Raw genomic sequence first — 21,578 nt, 5'->3', positions numbered from 1 at the left:
AATGGGGGTGATGGGGATGACATGGTCAGACAGGCATTTCAGTAAGGTCACTTGGACAGCTGAGTGGAAGATGGACTGGAGTGGGGAGGAAGGCAGGGAGACCAAAAGGGGGGGGTTATTTCAATAGACTAGATATGAGGTATGAAGACTTGTACCAGAATGTCAAAGAAGAGAGAGCAAGTCAAAAGGAGACGTTGAATGTGGATTCAATAGCACTAGACAATGATTAGATTTGGAGGATGAGAGAAAATGAGGAATCCAGGATATCATGTAGGTTGTGAATCTGAATGACTGGGAAGATGGTGACATGATAATAGTCATAGTAACAGGGAAATTTGAAAGAAAGGTTTTTGGAACTCAAAATTTGGAAAAATAAAATTTAAAAATTGTTTTTACATATAATTGGGAAATTAAATATTTTTTAAAATAAAAAAAGAAAAGAAGGAAGATTTGAAGGAGACAAAGTGAATTCAGTTTTGGCTTAAGATGTCTTTGGGGACATCGAGCAGGTGATGTCATATGGGTCTTTGGAGATGCAAGACTGGAAGTCAGGAGAAAGATTAAGACTGAAGAAGTAGGTCTGGGAACTATTGTTATAGAGATGATAATTAATCATGGGAGTTGATGAAATCATGAATATGAAGGGAGAAGAAAAGAAAGTCTAGGATAGAGCCTTGGAGGACCCTCAATAGATAGTGGAAATGACTTGGCTAAAGATCCAACAAAGAAGACTAACTAGGAAGGAGAGATCAGAAAGGTATCAGGAAGGAACAAGAAGAGAGAAATGCCATGTAAATCCAGAGAAAGAGAGGAGAGCAGGGTGATCAGCAGTGTCAAAGGCTGCACAGAATCAAGGATTGAGAAAAGCCTATTGGATCTCACAGTTAAGATATCACTGGTCACTTTGGAGAGGGCAGTTTGGTTGAATGCTGAGGTCAGAAGCCAGAGTTAAGAAGAAATGAGTGGAAAAGCAGTGGAGACACTGATTATAAACTTTTTAGGGGACTGAGCTTTTGGAAGAGAGGAAAAAGCATGGATGGGTCAAGTGAAAGTTTTTTGAGGATGAGGAAAATGTAGATTTTTTTTTTTTGCTGTTTATGGTTAACTTGATCCGTCCATACCATTGTAAAGTGGCTTCTTGTCTACAGTTACAGGGGGAAATTGAGAATAAGTGAGAGAGTGGGACTTTTCTCTTGGAAAAGATGGGAGAGAAGGGATTGCTTGTGCACAGAGAGGGGTTACCCTTGACAATGCTACCTCTTCATTCAAGATGATGATAAAGTAGGTAATGGCAGAAAGCATTGGGGTTATATATGAGGAGAGGGAAGAAGAGGGAGCTCTTGGTGAATGGGCTCCATTTTTTCTGAGAAAGGGGAAACAAGGTCATATCTGAGTGGGTTTCTTGTTGTTTTTCCTTTATTTTTGAAGAGAACCATGACATTAAGGGGTGATGACATGACATGCACGTGAATTGGATTTAAATGAGGGAGGGTTGGGCAAAGTTACCTACCTCCCCAGGGGGAGGAAAACCTTGGGAAGTATGAAGAGAGCTGAAAAGGTTTGGGTAAAAACATTGTGGTGAATGGGACAGTGGACTCATCAGGAGGCATAAAAGGATTGTCTTTGCAACCTCAAGGGAGGGTCCAGTTGAGATTACATGGAACCTAAATCTGCTTTGGTGGTGGAAAATGTGAAGACAAAGAAACAATCCCATTGTGTCAGGCCCAAAGCCAATAGTCAGCTGGGGCTACCTACAAGTTCAGGAACATGGGTCAACCAACTCAGGCCTAATTTTGGACAAAGAGCTACAACTACCCAACTTCTGTGCCCAAGTAGAAGCATCTGCTCCACAGAGGAGGAAACTTAGGCTGGTCATGGGAAAGAAGGCTGTTCACATGTTCTGTCTGGGGCCAGAGGGCAGAATTAGGAGCAAGGGGTGGAAGCGTGGAGAGACGGGCACAGTTAGCTGCAGATTTTCTAATAAATTAGGTTTGTTTGGAAGTGAAAATGCCTGCTCTGGGAGTGGTAGGATGCCTAGAATATCACCAATCCCTTTGGAAAAAGCTCAGCTATGCCTGAGATTCAGCTAACTTGCATCAATAAATAATGTTTATATAGCATTTACTATGCCCCAGGCTTTGTGCTAAGTGCTTCACAATTCTATGGGGAGATAGGTGCTATTATTGTCCTTACTTTACATATGAAGAAACCGAGGCAAAGAGGATTAAATACGCTGGGATCACACAAATCAAGTGTCTGAGGCTGGATTTGAACTCTGATCTTCTAGATTCCAAACCCAGCACTCTAGCCTGCTTCTTCGGCTCTTTTAGTTCTAACTTTCTATGTTCTAAGTTTCCTCCCAGCTCTGATATCTTTTGTTCTAAGTCCTCCCTCAGCTCTGACATTCTGTGTTCTAAGCTCTCTCCCAGCTCTGACCTCCTGGGTTCTAAGTGCCCTCCCAGCTCTGACCTCCTGGGTTCTAAGGGCCCTCCCAGCTCTGACCTCCTGGGTTCTAAGGGCTCTCCCAGCTCTGACATCCTGGGTTATAAGGGCCCTCCCAGCTCTGACCTCCTGGGTTCTAAGGGCATTCCCAGCTCTGACATCCTGGGTTCTAAGGGCTCTCCCAGCTCTGACATCCTGGGTTCTAAGGCCCTCCCAGCTCTGACCTCCTGGGTTCTAAGGCCCTCCCAGCTCTGACCTCCTGGGTTCTAAGGGCCCTCCCAGCTCTGACCTCCTGGGTTCTAAGTGCCCTCCCGGCTCTGACCTCCTGGGTTCTAATGGCCCTCCCAGCTTTGACTTTGTGTTCGAAGAGCCCTTCCAATTCTGACATCTTTTGTCTTAAGAGCTTTCCTATCTTCCACATTTTCCTCTAAGGGCCTTCTTAGTAGAGTGTCTGGCACAAGCATTAATAAACGCTTGTTTTAAAATATTTTATTTTCAGGCTTGCTTGTTTGAGTCTGGGTTCTAGGGTCCCTCCTAGCACTCATACTTTGTGATTCTATGAATTATGTGGCCAAGATCATGGGTTCAGCCCTTGTTGGTGTTAAGGGGACTGACCATTATCACCACTAGAAAAACAGTTCATTAAGCATACTCAATGGATAATGTCATCTGAATATAAAATTAGTCTATTATAGCATAGTCATAAGAGTGTGTCTCATCCACTGGTGTAAATTTGGTTTTCAGAAGGGCCCTCTTGCACACGAGATTCGCAGACTAAACATCCTGTCCCCTTCCCTCCCTTCCTCCTAGTCCTGGTTGGGAGGGTGGGGGTTGGAGAGGGATGTATTTGAATTAGGATTTTATGCCCCCGACCCAATCTGGACTTCCCATGCCTCCATACAAGTCTCTCCTTAGCCACCACCCACATGAGCACACCTTTCCCTTTCTGTCCTAGGTGCCAAGTCCTTTCTATACTCTTCAGGGGTCCTCAAACTATGGCTCACGGGCCAGATGCGGCAACTGAGGACGTTTATCCCCCTCACCCAGGGCTAGGAAGTTTTTTTATTTAAAGGCCCACAGAACAAAGTTTTTGTTTTTACTCTAGTCCGGCCCTCCAACAGTCTGAGGGACAGTGAACTGGCCCCCTAGTTAAAGAGTTTGAGGACCCTTGAATTCTAGAGTCTAGCTCTTGGCTGAGTCAATGGGCCCAGCTCTCACTCCCACACCATAGCCCTTTCTCACCCCCTTCCTTACCCTCTCTGGTGCCCTGCTGATGCCCAGTGGCCAACAGGACTTCATGGTCTCACCCAACCCCAAAAGCTGACACAGCTGAATTAGAATACTTGGGGGGTTTGATTGAGAAGGGATCTTGTCTAGTCTTTATCTCTTATTTTACCTGGAAAGCAGACTGAAGTGCAGACAACGACTGAGATTTTTCCTAAGACCACACAGCTAAAAAATAGCAGAATCTGGACTCCAGTCCTGCACTTCCACCCTCAGTCCATCATTCTTTCCACTACATCACATGCTTCTGCGTTCACTTGAGGTGGGGGTGGGAGGAGGAACCCAATTAGTCACCAAGAATAACCGGTGCCAGGAATGGTGAACTCGGCAACAAAAATGCTTCTCCCCTTTTCCAGATTCTTTTCTCTGAGGTTTACACTGTGACCCACACGCAGAACGATTTCCACTGAGGAAATCTGAAGAAAAAGATTTAACCTCTGAAAGCACATCCCTCTGGATAAGGTGAAGAAGGAAGAATGGTAACAAGGATGATCACAGTGAGGAGGATATCTCACATTTTGAGCACACTTTGAGGAAGTCCATCTGGGTGTTTGATGTGAATTTTTTTAGTAATCCCTTTTTGTGGCTTTTAAATTGAGTCACATAAATGGAGTGAACATTGCATGGATAGCTTCTTTAGGGCAATCTATTGAAGTCCTGAGGTCTCTATTCTGGTTCCTTCTCTTTCTATCTTTTGACTTTGGGTAAATCCATAAATTTTCTGAGCCACAGTTTATAAAATGAAGCTAATGGTTTTTCAACTTCCTCCTTCTCAAGGACAGTTGGAAGGAAGGAGTTTTGTAAATCTTAAAGCTCTATAAAAATGTAAGTTATCATTATCGAGTTTAATGAACAAATAAAAATAAATTTCCATCTGCCTAGTAATTGTAGCGCTCAGCACACAGTAGGTACTTAATAAATATTTGACTGACTGACTGCTTGTAGAGTGCTTTAATATTGTTTTTTTTTTTTCAAAGAAGAGAAATTGGGCCTGCATTCATTCATTTAGTTATTTTAGAGGTGGGGAGCTATACGTATGGAATACTGGTGCAAAGCTTGTAGAATTCTAGAGCTAGAGTTTGAAGAAATCTCTAAGGCCATTTGGTCCAAATCCTGTTTATTAAAAAAAAAAAATTTAGGCCAAAATAGACTTATTTTCTCTTTCACATGAAAACCTTTTGAATATTTGCAAGCAACGATCATATCTCTGCAAAACATTATTATTATTATTATTAGGCAATCTAGAGAGTCCTAGTTTCTTCCTTCTTTAAAAATTTTTTTAATGAATAAAAATCCATTTCCTTTGTCTACTTCCATTTCTTCTTTTAAGCATGAGGTAACTGAGATCTAGGGAGTTTAAGCATCTTGGATATAGGAATGAAGCTATTAAAAAGGCTCATAAAGTGCCAGGACTGTGGCAAGTGTTGGGATACAAATAAAAGCCAGTAGTGTCATTTCTGCCCTTGAGAGTCTTACGTTCTAATATTGGAAAGGGGCCGTGGGTATTTACCCATGGGATGGAAAGCTTCAGAAATAGGAAGGAGCCTGTGGGGTTGGGTAAAACAATATGGAAGCCCGCCAATGTGTCCAAGGTCCCAGAGACAAGCCACCCAATGCTGAGAGGGAAAAGCAGGAGAGCAGAAGGTTTGGTCTGCAGGAGGCTGGGAGGAAGCAGGAAGAACCCACTGAGGATAAGGCATAAGTTGATCAATCAGTGATTTAGTTACAGAATTAGTATGAATGATAGAATTTGAATTAGATTCTTCTGTTTGCAGAGCTTCCATTCATCCCAAGATCCTCTCGATGACGAGTGAGATAGTTTTGTTTTTGAATATTTTTATTTTATAAGGGAAGATTTAATGGGTGGAGAAACAGGGCGGGGAATATTTAGAAATGGATGTAGTATTCAAACAAAAAGGAATCAAAAAAAAAAAAAAAAAAGAAAGAAAAGAAAACGAACGCTTTGTCGTCCTAGGTCAATCTTTCTGTTAGAGCAGAACATTTGTTTTTAGGGCCTGAGCCTCCTTCACAGCAGGCTGCCTCTACCCTAGATCCTGCCCTTCCTTTTCCTACCCTTCCCTTTTCTAGAAATGCCTTTAAATGTCCCTGTGAGAAAGTTCCACGGCCTGTGCCTACAGAAGGGGAGGTTAAAATGGGGATCCCCTGGCCAATTTCCGGCATCTATCTTTGATACTGGAAGTAATCAGGCATGTGTAGACAAGCCGCCGGTCCTTTATAAACTCACGAGTCTTCCCCTGGGAGGCCGCCAGCTTGTACCAGCTCGGGAGTCGGGGAGAATTCTCTTCCTGGGGTCAAATTCAGCTGCAGATAATCGTGTGGGACCCTGGGCAGGTCGCTTCCCCCTTTTGCTGAAGTTTCCATAATCTGTCAGTTGAGCTGGAGAAGGAAATGGCCTCCTGTTCCAATATCCCTGCCAAAGAAAATGCCAAATGGGATCACAAAGAGTCAGACGTGATTGGAAAATGAATGAACGGGACCTTCCCCAAGCTCCCCTGGTTCAGAGGGGAATGGCAGCTAAGCAGGGCGGGATAACTCTGAGAACAGAGTGTTACCTCCAGGGAGGCCCCCTGATGGACCATTCTTGACTAACCCTTCACAGTACCATAAATCTCTAAAATGAGAGAATTGTTCATATTTTTTAGTATAAGATCTGGGTTTAAGTGCTACTCGTGATACCTACACAAAGAGAAGCGTGATCCTTCCCTGGGCTTCCATATTCTCAATAAAGTGAAGAGGTTGAATTCCATGATCTCTAAGGTCCCATCCAGCTGTCTCCATGCTCCTATCTAACTCACAGGGTATTGCTTAAAAAAAAAAGTACATGCAAATAATACAGTAATGTGTAATTGTTACTTTTATAGTTAGCAAACTTTGTTATAGATTTTTCTTTTTTTCTTCCTTCCTTCCTCCCTCCCCCCTTCCTTACTCCTCTCCTCTTCTTTCCTTCCTTCCTTCTCCCTCCTCTCTCCCTTTCTTCCTTCTTTCCTTCTCTCCCTCCCTCCCTCCCTCTCTCTCTCTCCCTTCTTCCTTCCTTCATTTCTTCCTTCCTTCCTCTCTCTCTCTCTCTCTCTCTCTCTCTCTCTCTCTCTCTCTCTCTCTCTCTCTCTCTCCCCTCTTTTCTTTATTTTAGTTAAAAAAAATTGGAAGAGTTTTCAAAGGTAAGTTTCAATTCCATTGGTATTGTCACAAATTCCCAACTAGCGGGGTTTGAGGTTTCCACTTTCCACTTCTTGGCTGACTGTTGTCTTTGATAAAGCATTTTAGTTACTGTTTTTCTCTCCTCTATCCAGACAGGAAGTAGCTATTGCCAAGCAGTGGATGAAAAACATTTGGATGGATAAGGAAGAAAATACTTTCTTCTGGGGGCTGGGCTAAGATGCCCTGAAGGGGGCACACGATAATTGGCAGGCAGGCATAGAACAGTAACCAGCATGATTTTTTTTTTTTTTTTTGAGAAATGATTCATTCTGACTCTTTGCCCCAGTGACTAGACTTCTAATAAACTATCTCTGAGAGGGATCCTATTAGATTGGGAATATGATCCTTTTTCCCCATTCTTGATTGCAAAAATTAAAGCCAGATGCTAATCATTCCTTGTGGCATTGAGAGGAAGGCCAGCATAGCATAGAAGAGAGAAAGAATTTTGACTCTGGAGTGAGAAGAACTTAGTTCAAATCTCATGTCTCCTATTTACTTATCACCTGTAATTACTTAAACAAATTACTTAAGTAATTTTCCTCCTTGAGCCTTAGTTTCCTTATCTGTAAAATGAAAGGATGAAACTAACCTTGAAAGTCCCTTCCAGCTCTGTCTATATGATATCTTTATGATGAGTATAGAAACCTAATGAAATAACTGCTTTAGTTCACACCTCTTTAGCATTGATCAATTTCACAAAAGGCTCAGGTAAGGATGAGGCAAAAGATGGCCTAGTTTGCCTTCACAAAAAAATCAATTTAGAAGGTAAGTTTCAATTCCACTGGCATTATCACAAATTTCCAACTAGTGGGGCTTGATTTTGGCAGAGTTTCTGACTAGAACAGAAATAGTTGTTATTTATACTCTCTTTGAGCCATCAAAACCCAAACAATGAATGAATTTGGGCAAGGTGTAAAAAGATTGGATAGGTAGGAACAGGTCAGATTATGAAGGGCTTTAAATTCCAGAGGATTTTATATTTGATCCTGGAGCTAAAGGAAGCTAACAGAATGTATTCAATGGGAGGAGACTTGGGGAGATGATATGTTTATTCGTGAAGTTTAGGAAAATATATTTGGTATTTGGGTGGAGAACAGATTGGAGTGGAAAGCTTGAGGCAGGAAGATGCACTGGTAGACTATTGTAATAGTCCAGTGGGAAGTGATGAGGGTCAGTACCTGGATGGAGGAGAAAAGGGGACTTATTTGAGAGATGTTGCAAAGATGAATTTGATAGGCTTGGGCTCCATATTGGATATGGTGGTACCCTTAATAACAATAGTTTTCCACACTCTCCGTGCTGCAGCTTGACAGATGGGCTAAACTAGGTTGAGGGTCAACAAAGGGTCTCAAACCTGTTGTTGAGGTAGGGAGATGTCTATCCCCAAGCATGTGAAGATTTTCCCTGAAAATAGATGGGGGACAGCAATTTATTCTGATGGCCAAAGACCACTAGAGCAGGCCAGACATTAAAGACATCAAGGTTATCCACTGCGTTCCAAGCCATTGATGGTCAGGATGACTTTTGTCCTGCTAGACCTTCATGGCTCAGGGAGCGAGGGGACCACTCTGCCTCGCTTGAATCCAATTCATGCGTGGGTCAAGACTTCACCCATGATGTCACTGGTCCTCTTTAAGAAGAAGGAAGAGCAACAGCAGCCACAAGTTTTTCACTTGCAGCTGCTCATGGCGAATCTGTAGACATTGACTTCCTTTCTTCCCCTAGATGAATTCCCACCAAATATTTGCCTTTGCAAATTTTTCTCCATCACCAAGATAGCAAGCAATCTGATATAGGTTAAACATGTACAATTCTTCCAAATACATTTCCGTATTCATCATGCTGCACAAGAAAAATCTGATCAAAAAGGAAAAAAAAAAACCACAAAAGAGAAAAAACAACAAAAACAATAACAACAACAAAAAGGTGAAAATACTATGCTTTGACTCACATTCAGTCTCCATGTGGATGTGGGTAACACTTTCTATCACAGGACTATTGGAATTGCTTTGAATCACCTCATTGCTGAAAAAGAGCCAAGTCCATCACAGTTGATCATCACATGATCTTGTTGTTACTACCATGTACAATCGTTTTAAACATATTTGCATATTAGTCATTTTGTAAAAGAAAAATCACAACAAAGGGGAAAAACCCAGAAAGAAAAGCAAGCAATGCTCCCCCCCTTAAAAAGGATGAAAAATAATATGCTTTGATCTGCAGGCTCTATAATTCTTTCTCTGGATACAGAGGCATTTTCCATCCCAAGTCTATTAGAATTGTCCTGGATCAATGTATTGCTGAGAAGAGTCAAGTCTATCATAGCTGCTCATCACATAATCTTGCTCTTACTGTGTACAACGTTCTCTAGCCAACCTACCTTTTCAACCATTTCTTCCTCTCCCACACCCTAAGATCTAGTGGAATTGACCTTGCTGTTCTTCACATCCAGAATTTCATTTCCCCATCCTTCCACTACTGTCCCTTATGTCTGGAATTCACTTCCTCCCTGCCTCCTACTCCTGGAATTCCTAATTTTTTTCAAGATTCAGCTCAGTTTCTTCTTTTTACAAGAAGCCCCCAAAGTTATGAAGAGTCAGACATGTTTGAATAACTGAACAACTGATTTTCTGATACTTAATTCTCCCTCAGTTTCTAGTGCCTCTAAAGGAAGGCAGATTACTCTCCAAATTACATCAGTACCCATTGGTTTCCCCAGACTGTGAACTCCTTGAAAAGAGCTATTGTTTTGTTTTCTCTCTAGTGTTTAGCATGTAATAGGCTCCTAATGATGCTTCTTTACTTGTTTGATTGATTGATTTCCAATCTTCCTGGCTTCTTCCAGAGAAACTGGACTGGGCCTGGTTTTAATCAGATTTCGTCGAAAGTTGGGAGAAGGGATGAAACAAAGGGATCTCTGTATACCAGCTGCTCCCAGAAAGACCCCACAAAGATCTATGTTCTTAATACAGAAGGTAATGTAACAATTTAAAAACAAATATACTCAATAATATATGTGCAATTGAGTTCTGTTCCTTCAGGAGACAACATCCTTTTTCTAATAATGTAGTTATTATTCTGTATCCCAAGGCATGTCCTGAAAGCTACTTTTAGAGTTTATTAAGGATCAATAGCGTAGCCCATATTATGCTGACTCCATTATGCTAGCGATGCTATGGGGGCTTATCAATTACATCAAATATACCGAACATTTATTAACCACCCATTATGTGAGAAAACCTGTGCAAGAATAAATAAATTTCAGTTCCAGCCTTCCAGGAATTCTCAGTCTAGAAGATTTTAGTATTCTGTTACTCACAGAATCATAGAATTCTGTGATTTTATTTTATTTTTTTTGCTGATTTTAATTCCTGCTTTCCTAATTGGGGCTAATTAGGAGGAGGGCCAGCTTAACAAGAGTGACGTTTGAGTTCTAGAACACCACTCCCCCCTCCAGAAATGGGATCTTGCTACTTTCAAGAACATACAGAGAGTAACTTTAAGCTAATGGAAATTTCTATTGGATTTAGTATTCTAATAAAGGGAAAAGAGTGGGATGCAATTAGTATTTCAGCACTTTATATTCTGCTGCTCTTTCCTGATTTTTGGAGAGTCCTGGGCTCTTTAGATGCAAAGGCAGTGCTGCTTGCCTTCGGAGCTTTGTTAAACCTCCTTCTTAGCATTTGTCCAAAGGGGAAGTATATTTCTTCCTAGTTAGAGCTATAGACTATCCCAGACTCCTCGCTGATAGCTCTTATGGGAGACTGGGTCTCAAAGAGCCTAGGCCCTTAGATTACCAAAGGATGAATTAAGGTAAACCGATCAATGAATGCAACAAGGGTAAGATGAGTGAATTGTTCTATGGGGTCCTTTCATTGGAACTTGCACAGATCCTTCCTGGCTCTAGTCCACCTCAAAGAAGCTTGGAGGGTGAGGGATGGAATAGGAGCTACTTCTGGCTTATACAGTGTGATAATGAATTCCCTGACTGATGATTCAGGAGATAAATAAAAGCAAAAGGAGCAATGGCTCAGGTTTTACTCCCCTGGAAAGGATGTTGGTCCCAGATAGGGAGGACCTGTGTCCCCTTTTCTTACAGCACTGGCTGTGGCCAATTAAAAAGGCCCCTTTTCATCACTTAGTAAGTGGATGGGAACCGCTTACAGAATATCTGGTACGCTCCAAAGACTGTGTAGGCCACAGGGGTCCTCAAACTTTTTAAATAGGGGGCCAGTTCCCTGTCCCTCAGACTGTTAGAGGGCCAGACTATAGTAACAACAAAAACTTTGTTTTGTGGGCCTTTAAATAAAGAAACTTCATAGCTCTGGGTGAGGGGGATAATCGTCCTCAGCTGCCACATCTGGCTGGCGGCCGTAGTTTGAGGACCCCTGGATTAGAATGTCTGGAGAGGACCTTGGATGCAGTGGGAGATCTTGGCCTTTTAAAATCAAAGTCTTTAACGAGGTCTTACTTAGCTTGACTGAGGTAACAGTCACACCCAGCCAGTGGCTAAGACTAGGTAAGAAATGAGGACCCCCCCCAAAAAAGGGCCTTTTTTTACCTCAATAAAAAATCATTCTGGAAGGGGAAAATCCTGAAGGTTTCTGGGCCAAACAGAAAGAATTGTTATCTATATATTCACTCTGAACCATCAGAATCCAACCAGTGACCAAAACAGGCTTGGGCTAGACACACATAGCTGGCCAATCAGTGAGAGTCAGAGTGATTCAGGTTTAAGGCACGGTCCTTAAGAAAGAATCTAGCCTGTAAACCCCAAGATATCTTTCGAGGCTTCGGCAATCAAAATTTATATTCCTTTGGGCCCAGTACCCACAGGCAAGGATATAATTCCCCATGTGGACATAAGAAGAGGAGGGAGAAAGCTGGGATTTAAAATGCATGAAGTGGAAGTAATAAAAAATCAGTCTGGAAAGGTAGATGGGAATTAATCTATGAATAGCTTTAAATGTCGTGGAATCATGGGCTAGTCGATCATAAATTTTACAGCTGAAGGGAATTTTAGAAGTCGTCCAGTCTAACTCTTTGATTTTTAAATGTGACAGGAGTTTTGACCAATGAGGACCCAGTTTCAAGGGCATCTGACTTCAGACACTTAACACTTTCTAGCTGTGTGACCTTGGGCTAATCACTTGACCCCTGGGGTATCTGGTTCTGGAAATAAATGATGATGCAGAATGAAGGGGCCCAAACCCCGACTCCCCACTTCAGAGCATGACGTGAGCAATGCTGAGCAATACTGAGCAGAAGAGTGCAGGAGAGAAGCTTGCTGTCTTCCCCAGAGGCCACCAGGCTGGACACCTCCCTGGCAGGGACAGCAGGGCTGTTCCCATTGGTCAAAAGGCACAGTGGAATCAGATGGGAATGGATGGAGAGCCAGGTAACCGACCCTTCTGGTCAAGTCCTTGTTGGAGAAGGGGAGGATGAGGCTCAGATGTCAGTCCCTTCTTCCCCCATCTCTACCCCGAGCCTTTAATCTGGACCTTGTGACCTTGAGGGGTGCACAGTGTTTGGACTTGTTTATTGATGGCTTTACAGCATCCCCTGGGAGAGCAATAGCTGACATCACTGTAATGCCGGAGAAACCGAGGCAAGATAGAGATCAGAGAGTTTTTAATATTTCACTTGGGTTTCTGAGAGGGAGAGACAGTCTGGAGACAGAGCAGAATCCATTCTCCCGCCGGGGCCGAATTGGACTTTTGTCTCAAAGAATCCAGCATTGGATGGGAGATTCCAATGATTTTTATATGGCTCCAAGTGATCTGGGGGGGGGGGAGAGTAAAGGCAAGGGGTGGGGTCTGAACACTGCTAAACGGCGGGAATTTCCAGGCAGGGACAATCAATTCGGTTCTGACAGGATGAGGGTAGGACCATAACTTCTGATGAATTGGTAGTGAAGGGGATACTCAGCTAGAGAAGGAAATCTGGAACTTAAAGATATGTAAATATATCTCTAAGTAATTTACCTGCTCATGGAATGCTAATGGTCAGGGCTCCCAGCCCTAATTATCTCAGTCCTAATAACAGGAAAAGGGGTTGTAACCAGGGGGATTGAGGCAGAACAATTCAGGAAAACTGAGGCAGGACAATTTAGGGAAACTGAGGCACGACAATAAAAGGAACCTACAATATCACTATCAATATGAGAAAAACGTATTCAAGGCCCTACAAGGATCTCACATTGAAGGGGAATATATTTAGGACTTTTAGGAGCTATGTATTAATTATATATTATGTATTATTTTTTATGCCATAATTACTCTATAAACTTGAGCTCACTTTCCCCTAGATATCATAGTAATGGTGGGAGAATGTCTCGAAATTTTTTTTCTGATAATATAACTTTGTTGTTTTGTTTTTACAAGGCAATTGGGGTTAAGTGACTTGCCCAAGGTCACGCAGCTAGTAAGTGTTAAGTATCTGAGGCTGAATTTGAACTCAGATCTTCCTGATTCTGGCCTGGTACTCAAGCACCATCTAACTGCCTCACAGAATTTTTTTGAGTAAAAATAGAGAATGTTTCCTATTAAAAGCTCTTACACTATCAGCTTAATTAGCATCACTGAGAATTAGTTAAGTCTAGATGACTAATTGATATCAACTGATTATCACTGGTGTTGGCTGTGGGGAAACACAACGGGTGGGGGCCCTTCCAGCCCTTTTCAGATGCCTTCAGGTCCAGCAGTGGTTCTCAAACCTTTGTTCTCAGTATCTTCATGTTGTTAAAAAACTATCGCAGATCTGTTCAAAGAGTTTTTGTTCACATGGGTTATATTTATAGCTATTTACTATATTAGAAATAAAAAATAATTTTGAATTTGTAGAACCTCTGAAAGGGTTTCAGAGACCCCAACAATTCTTTGGACTACACTTTGAGGACCACTGTGCTAGAGCTTTGAGCATCCAGCCTGCCAATGTGAGTGGGGCTGACAGAGTAGCTGCAGAGAATGTGCTACATACAAATGAAGAAATCCAGTCCAGATGTTGTTGTTACTGATGTTAAGTGACTCATCCTAAGGGATACAGGGCCAGGAAAAATTTACATTTTATATTAGAAGTCAATGGATCCAGGGGAGATTTTTGAGCAGAGAAATGGGATAATAGTCATGCTATAGAAAAGACTTTTTTTTCCTTTTCATTGCAGGGGAGCAATGTAGACTGCAAAGCATAGGTTAGAAATGGAAAGTGTTTGGAAGGAGGAGACCATTAGAAGGCTATCATGGCTGTCCAGGTGAAAGATAGCATAAAGTAATGATCATGTAAATGCAGAAAAAGGGACAGAACTGATTAAAGAAAGCTTGGCGACTAATTGGCTACGAGAGCTGAGAGAGAAGGAAGATTCAGGAATGACTCCGATGTTGAAAATCTGGGTGATGTGGAGGATGGTTTATGGTGGGGGGAGCCCTCTACAGAAATAGGGAAATTGGTACACAGCAGGTTGGGAGGAATAGATGATGGCTCTTCTTGAGATGTTCATAGGTTAATATCTCTACCATTCTGGACACTAAAGATTTTAATAAGGAGAGAAGGACTGCTATGTTCAGTCTTCCCCCATCTCTACCCCGAGCCTTTAATCTGGACCTTGTGACCTTGAGGGGTGCACAGTGTTTGGACTTGTTTATTGATGGCTTTACAGCATCCCCTGGGAGAGCAATTGCCGACATCACTGTAATGCCAAAGAAACCGAGGCAAGATAGAGATCAGAGAGTTTTTAATATTTCACTTGGGTTTCTGAGAGGGAGAAACAGTGTGGAGGCAGAGCAGAATCCACTCTCCCGCCGGGGCCGAATTGGACTTTTGTCTCAAAGAATCCAGCATCAGATGGGAGATTCCAATGATTTTTATATGGCTCCAAGTGATCTGGGGCGGGGAGGGTAAAGGCAAGGGGTGGGGTCCGAACACTGGTAAATGGTGGGAATTTCCAGGCAGGGACAATCAATTCGGTTCTGACAAGATGGGGGTGGGACCATAACTTCTGATGAATTGGTAGTGAAGGGGGTACTCAGCTAGAGAAGGAAAATCTGGAACTTAAAGATATGTAAATATATCTCTAAGTAATTTACCTGCTCATGGAATGCTAATGGTCAGGGCTCCCAGCCCTAATTATCTCAGTCCTAATGATCAGGAAAAGGGGTTGCAACCAGGGGGATTGAGGCAGAACAATTCAGGAAAACTGAGGCAGGACAATTCAGGGAAACTGAGGCAGGACAATAAAAGGAAACTACAACATCACTATCAATATGAGAAAAACATATTCAAGGCCCTACAGGGATCTCACATTGAAGGGGAATATATTTAGGACTTCTAGGGGCTATGTATTAATTATATATTATGTATTTTTTTTAATGTCACAATTACTCTATAAACTTGAGCTCACTTTCCCCTAGATATCATAGTAATGGTGGGAGAATGTCTCAAAAAATTTTTTCTGATAATATAACTTTGTTGTTTTGTTTTTACAAGGCAATTGGGGTTAAGTGACTTGCCCAAGGTCACGCAGCTAGTAAGTGTTAAGTATCTGAGGCTGAATTTGAACTCAGATCTTCCTGATTCTGGCCTGGTACTCGAGCACCATCTAGCTGCCTCACAGAATTTTTTTGAGTAAAAATAGAGAATGTTTCCTATTAAAAGCTCTTACACTATCAGCTTAATTAGCATCACTGAGAATTAGTTAAGTCTAGATGACTAATTGATATCAACTGATTATCACTGGTGTTGGCTGTGGGGAAACACAACGGGTTGGGGCCCTTCCAGCCCTTTTCAGATGCCTTCAGGTCCAGCAGTGGTTCTCAAACCTTTGTTCTCAGTATCTTCATGTTGTTAAAAAACTATCGCAGATCTGTTCAAAGAGTTTTTGTTCACATGGGTTATATTTATAGCTATTTACTATATTAGAAATAAAAAATAATTTTGAATTTGTAGAACCTCTGAAAGGGTTTCAGAGACCCCAACAATTCTTTGGACTACACTTTGAGGACCACTGTGCTAGAGCTTTGAGCATCCAGCCTGCCAATGTGAGTGGGGCTGACAGAGTAGCTGCAGAGAATGTGCTACATACAAATGAAGAAATCCAGTCCAGATGTTGTTGTTACTGATGTTAAGTGACTCATCCTAAGGGATACAGGGCCAGGAAAAATTTACATTTTATATTAGAAGTCAATGGATCCAGTGGAGATTTTTGAGCAGAGAAATGGGATAATAGACATGCTATAGAAAAGACTTTTTTTTCCTTTTCATTGCAGGGGAGCAATGTAGACTGCAAAGCATAGGTTAGAAATGGAAAGTGTTTGGAAGGAGGAGAGCATTAGAAGGCTATCATGGCTGCCCAGGTGAAAGATAGCATAAAGTAATGATCATGTAAATGCAGAAAAAGGGACAGAACTGATTAAAGAAAGCTTGGCGACTAATTGGCTACGAGAGCTGAGAGAGAAGGAAGATTCAGGAATGACTCCGATGTTGAAAATCTGGGTGATGTGGAGGATGGTTTATGGTGGGGGGAGCCCTCTACAGAAATAGGGAAATTGGTACACAGCAGGTTGGGAGGAATAGATGATGGCTCTTCTTGAGATGTTCATAGGTTAATATCTCTACCATTCTGGACACTAAAGATTTTAATAAGGAGAGAAGGACTGCTATGTTCAGTCATTGTGCTGTGCATTTTTTACAAACGCTATTTCGTTTTATGCTCAGGGAGAGCAGCTATTCTTATTCTCTCTCTTTTTTTTTAAGAAACTGAGGCAAATGAAGCTAAAAACTTGCTCAGAGTCATAAGCTAGTAACTATCTAAGGCCATATTTGAACTCAGGTCTTGGTGTCTGCTTTTAGACCTGGTACATAGTAGGCACTTAGTTACTGTACTAGACACCCAGGCTGTAGCCAGTTACAGGTAGGAAGGAGACATATTAGGAAGTCTAGTCATTACTATTCTTCTTGGTTAAAAATGACAAAATATATTCTTTTTTAAAAGAATGCTTTTATTTTTAAGTTTTTTAAAAAAAATAACAGCTTTTAATTTTCAAAAAAACATGCAGAGTTTTCAACATTCACCTTTGCAAAACCTTGTGTTCCAAATTCAAAATTCAAAAAGAAACAATAAATATTTACTTGCTACCTGTGTGACCTTGAGCAAATTTCATCTTTGACCTTTCTGGTCCTCAGTTTCTTTATCTGTAAAAAGGTTGTCTTGGATAAAGTGATCTCTAAGTACATCAAACTGCCTGAGGAGCTTGGTACACCGACACTAGTCAGCTTCAGGTATGGACGGGACGAGTGAGCCTTGGGTCCTGTCCTAGGATGATGTTCTGTGATTGAGCAGGCCCTCATCAGAACACCCTGGGTGGGAACATTTCTCCTATGTGTGAGAAAGGGGCTTTTGCCCCGTAGATCTGCTGGGCACAAATCTGGAGTGCTGATGCCCCCGGTCTGCTCTCTGTTGATGGGGACGGGGGTGTCTTTGCTAGGACTGCATGACTCCTCCGTCCTGGGTTATGTTTCCACTTAAATAGATTGCTCCGTGCCTTCTCCCAGAGGTTTCTGGACAGGATCATGTTTTTGCTCATCAGCAGACTTTGGCAAACTCTGTTGGAGTATAAATAGCCTTCTCCCGTTATGGAGGAAGCTGAGAAAGAGACTGTTCTTCCTCTGTGGGACTGGGTACTGCACTCTTGACTGAACCTTAGAGCTGAAGACTTGAAATTTTATCCCATCTTGTATGTGTGATCTTATAAAAGTTGCTTAACCACTCAAAGGCTCAATTTCTTGCCTCAAAAATGGAGATAATCATATTTTCATTGCCTGCTTCAAAAGGAAGCAGGTCAGGAACAAGAAGCACTTTGTAAATCTAAACATGTAATAGAAATGTGAAGATTACTATTGCTCCCATTTTACAGATGAAAAAAAACTGAGATCCACTGAAGTAAAATATGGCCTCACCCAAGGTCTTATATTTAGTCAGTAGCAGATCTAGAACTTGTGTCTTCCAGTCCACTCTTTTAACTAATACTCTATTCCATTCAATAAATACATTTTTGGGGCAATGCTTTCTATGTGCAAGGTTCTGTGCTGGGGGCTGGAGATAAATATAGAAAGAGACAATCTCTGCTCTCAAGCAGTTTCCATTCTATTGAAAAAAAACCATAAGATAAAGAAAAGAGAAATATAGGAGAAATAGATGAATGGATGCATGGATAGAAAGAGATGGGAAAAGAGCTAGAAACAGAAAAATATAGAGCTAAAACTAGGAAGAGATAAAGATCAAAATATAATTACAGACAGAGATAAAGAAACAAAGAATGAGCTAGAGGCAGGGACTGATAGAGATAGAAAAAAGAAAGAGAAATAGAGATATGTAGCACCCCACTGGGTTTACTTCCCTAATAGATACTAGTGTTAATGGGTTGGTGTGGGTCCCTACTACTCTCAGGGTTCCAGGGCTGTGAATGGGTGTTTCTGTTCTTAACACTGTCACATGAGCCCCCACTGATGTGCTTCCCCTGCACAATCAGCTAGTCTATTTAGTTCTTCAAAAATCAATCAACTAATTTGTTAAGGGACAGGTCAACTCCCCGAGAGCCTCCACAGCCGGGGATCATAACATCTGAAGGAGTTGCAGGGCAGCCGTTGCTGACACAGGTGCTATGGACTGGGAATGAGATAACTTGGAGGCAGAGGGAAGAGGAGAGGGGTCAGACAACGGCCTCTCAGTCAGAGAGGTCAGAGAACAGCAACGGCCTCTCTGTCTCCTTGTATCACCCTCTCACAAGAGATCCATTCTGGGTTGGATCTCCAGCAGCCACTGCCAGGTGACTCCCGTTTATTCCAACACTAATTAATTAATTTTTAAAACACATTGCTTTATGAATCATATCGGGAGAGAAAAATCAGAACAAAAGGGAAAAACAATGGGAGAAGGAAAAAAAAAACAGAAAAAGCATATGTTGATTTACATTCAATCTCCATAGTTCTTGTTCTGAATGCAGATGGCATTTTCTATCCAAAGTTTATTGGGATTACCTTGGATGTATATTTAGTTCTTTAGCAAAGACATTTACTTATATATCAAAAACAAAGCATTTCTCCCCCAAAGTTGGAACGTACTCTTCCATAAACACACATAAAGTTCACGAGGAGAGAAAGTGGCCAGAAGTTTAAAGTATAATAATAACTGGGTATCCTTGTTGTCAAAGGACACTCTTTCCTCACAACTCTTTCTTGGGAGGATTCTAAAACAAGTTGTGTGGTGTCTAACTTCAGTGCTAGATGAGGAACTCCACTGCTCAGCTGGATCTGTTCCTAAAATGACATGGTATCTCAGCCAGACGGGTTAATCTGATGTTAGGTGGGGTCAAGCAGGTCACTCAGCTCTGGAGCTGGCTCCTCACCAGGTCTAGTTCTGTTTGAGGTGCCTCAGGTAGGTCATTCTACTACCAGGTAGTTGCTGCCAAATTGGGCCAGGTGGATAATAGTATTCTACTGCAGTAGAGTACTATTGTGTTCTTTTAGAAAGGGCAACAGTCCTTTGTCTAAGAGCAGAATTCTCTTCTCTTTGACTCCAGTAATTCAGCTGTGAGGTTTGTCACTTGTGGGTAGGAGAAGGCAAAGATAGAGTAAGACTTTCCTGGGTAATTCTTCCTGTTTCAGAAGTGGCTTTCTTTAGTTTTGGATTCTACTTTCACTTATGATGACCAGTTAAGTCACATTTCCCAGATTCTTATTGGATTTTTTTTGACAGATAAATATCTGGGGACAAAAGCAAGATAGCTAAGCCTGAGGCATCTTTGTTGTCTCACTAATTTTTTCACTTTTGGTGGAGCTATTCAAATCCCAGACCTTTTCTTTCTTTCTTTCTTTTTTTAAAAAATTATTATAGCTTTTTATTTACAAGATATATACATGGGTAATTTTTCAGCACTGACAATTGCAAAATCTTCTGTTCCAATTTTTCCCCTCCTTGCCCCCACCCCTTCCCTTAGATGGCAGGTAGTCCCATACATGTTAAAGTATAAGTTAAATCCAATATAGGTATACATATTTATACAGGTATTTTGCTACATAAGGAAAATTGGATCTAGAAAGAAAGAAAAAACCTCAGAAAAAAACAAAAATGCAAGCAAACAACAACAGAAAGAGTGCAAATGCTATGTTGTGATCCACACTCATTTCCCATAGTTCTCTCTCTGGGTGTAGCTGGTTCTCTTCATCACTGAACAATTGGAACTGATTTGAATCATCTCATTATTGAAGAGAGCCACATCCATCAGAATTGGTCGTTTTATAATCTTGTTGTTGAGGTATATAATGATCTCCTGGTTCTGCTTATTTCACTCAGCATCAGTTCCTGTAAATCTCTCTAGACCTCCTTGAAATCATCCTGCTGGTCGTTTCTTAGAGAACAATAATTTTCCATAACATTCATATACCATAACTTACTCAGCCATTCCCCAATTGATGGGCATCCACTCAGTTTCTAGTTTCTGGCCACTACAAACAGGGCTGCCACAAACATTCTGGCACATACAGGTCCCTTTCCCTTCTTTAGTATCTCTTTGGGGTATAAGCCCAGTAGAAACACTGCTGGATCAAAGGGTATGCACAGTTTGATAACTTTTTGGGCATAGTTCCAAATTGCTCTCCAGAATGGCTGGATGTGTTCACAATTCCACCTACAATGTATCAGTGTCCAGTTTTCCCACATCCCCTCCAACATTCCGCATTGTCTTTTCCTGTCATCTTAACCAACCTTAGAGGTGCATAATGGTATCTCAGAGTTGTCTTAATTTGCATTTCTCTGATCAATAATAATTTGGAATGCACTTTCATATGACTAGAAATAGTTTCAATTTCCTCATCTGAAAATTGCCAGACCTTTTCTAAGCTATGAAATGTTTCTTTCACATCTGAATGTCCTTCACCTATACATTCTTTTCGTGTGTGTGCAAACTAGGTTTATTATAAGAAAAATGAACATGCATGTGGAACTCAAAGAGTTCATGATCTACGCAGAAATATGTATTTTAAAAAAATAACAGCCTTTTATTTTTCAAATACTTGAAAGATAGTTTTCAACACTCACCCTTGTAAAACCTTGTGTTCCAATTTTTTCTTCCTCTCTTCCCCTCCACCCTTTCCCCTAGACAGCAAGTAATCTAATATAGGTTAAACATGTGTAAGCCTTCTAAACCTATTTCCACATCTATAATACTGTGGAAGAAAAATCAGATCAAAAAGAAAAAAAAGAGGAAAAAAATCAAGCAAACAACAACAACAAAGGTGAAACTACTATATTGTGATCCATATTCAGACCCCATAGAGCTCTTTCTGGATACAGATGGCTCTCTGCATCATAAGTCTATTGGAATTGATCTGATTTCAGTGTCTATGTTTTTGTCTCTTAAGATCTTCAGTTTTGTAGAAATTCAAAGGACATAATGAAAATATTTGTGTGCATATATTTGTACATGTATATGTAGCACATATGTAATCTATGTATACAAAACACACACATGCACACATTATATGCAATTTTTTTTGCTAGACCTGTGATTTCATGATGAGTCCAGGTGAAGAAACTCCTTCCACTAACTCAGGTTGGCACCTGTGGAACATATAGCTCTAGA

General features: G+C 41.3%; 1 long non-coding RNA gene across 1 annotated transcript in view; it reads right to left on the bottom strand.

Annotated features, from left to right (window-relative positions):
• LOC127555806 (uncharacterized) overlaps nt 1–21,578 on the bottom strand; it is a 583,775-nt gene that overhangs the window by 333,036 nt on the left and 229,161 nt on the right. The window contains exon 2 of the long non-coding RNA XR_007952291.1: nt 2,667–2,731. This is a non-coding gene — a long non-coding RNA (uncharacterized LOC127555806). The remainder of the gene's footprint in view (nt 1–2,666; nt 2,732–21,578) is intronic.

The sequence above is a fragment of the Antechinus flavipes genome, chromosome 3 (assembly GCF_016432865.1).
Source record: "Antechinus flavipes isolate AdamAnt ecotype Samford, QLD, Australia chromosome 3, AdamAnt_v2, whole genome shotgun sequence".
NCBI lineage: Eukaryota > Metazoa > Chordata > Mammalia > Dasyuromorphia > Dasyuridae > Antechinus > Antechinus flavipes.
Note: the sequence above shows the minus strand (reverse complement) of the source record. Positions and strands in the feature narration are given on the sequence as shown.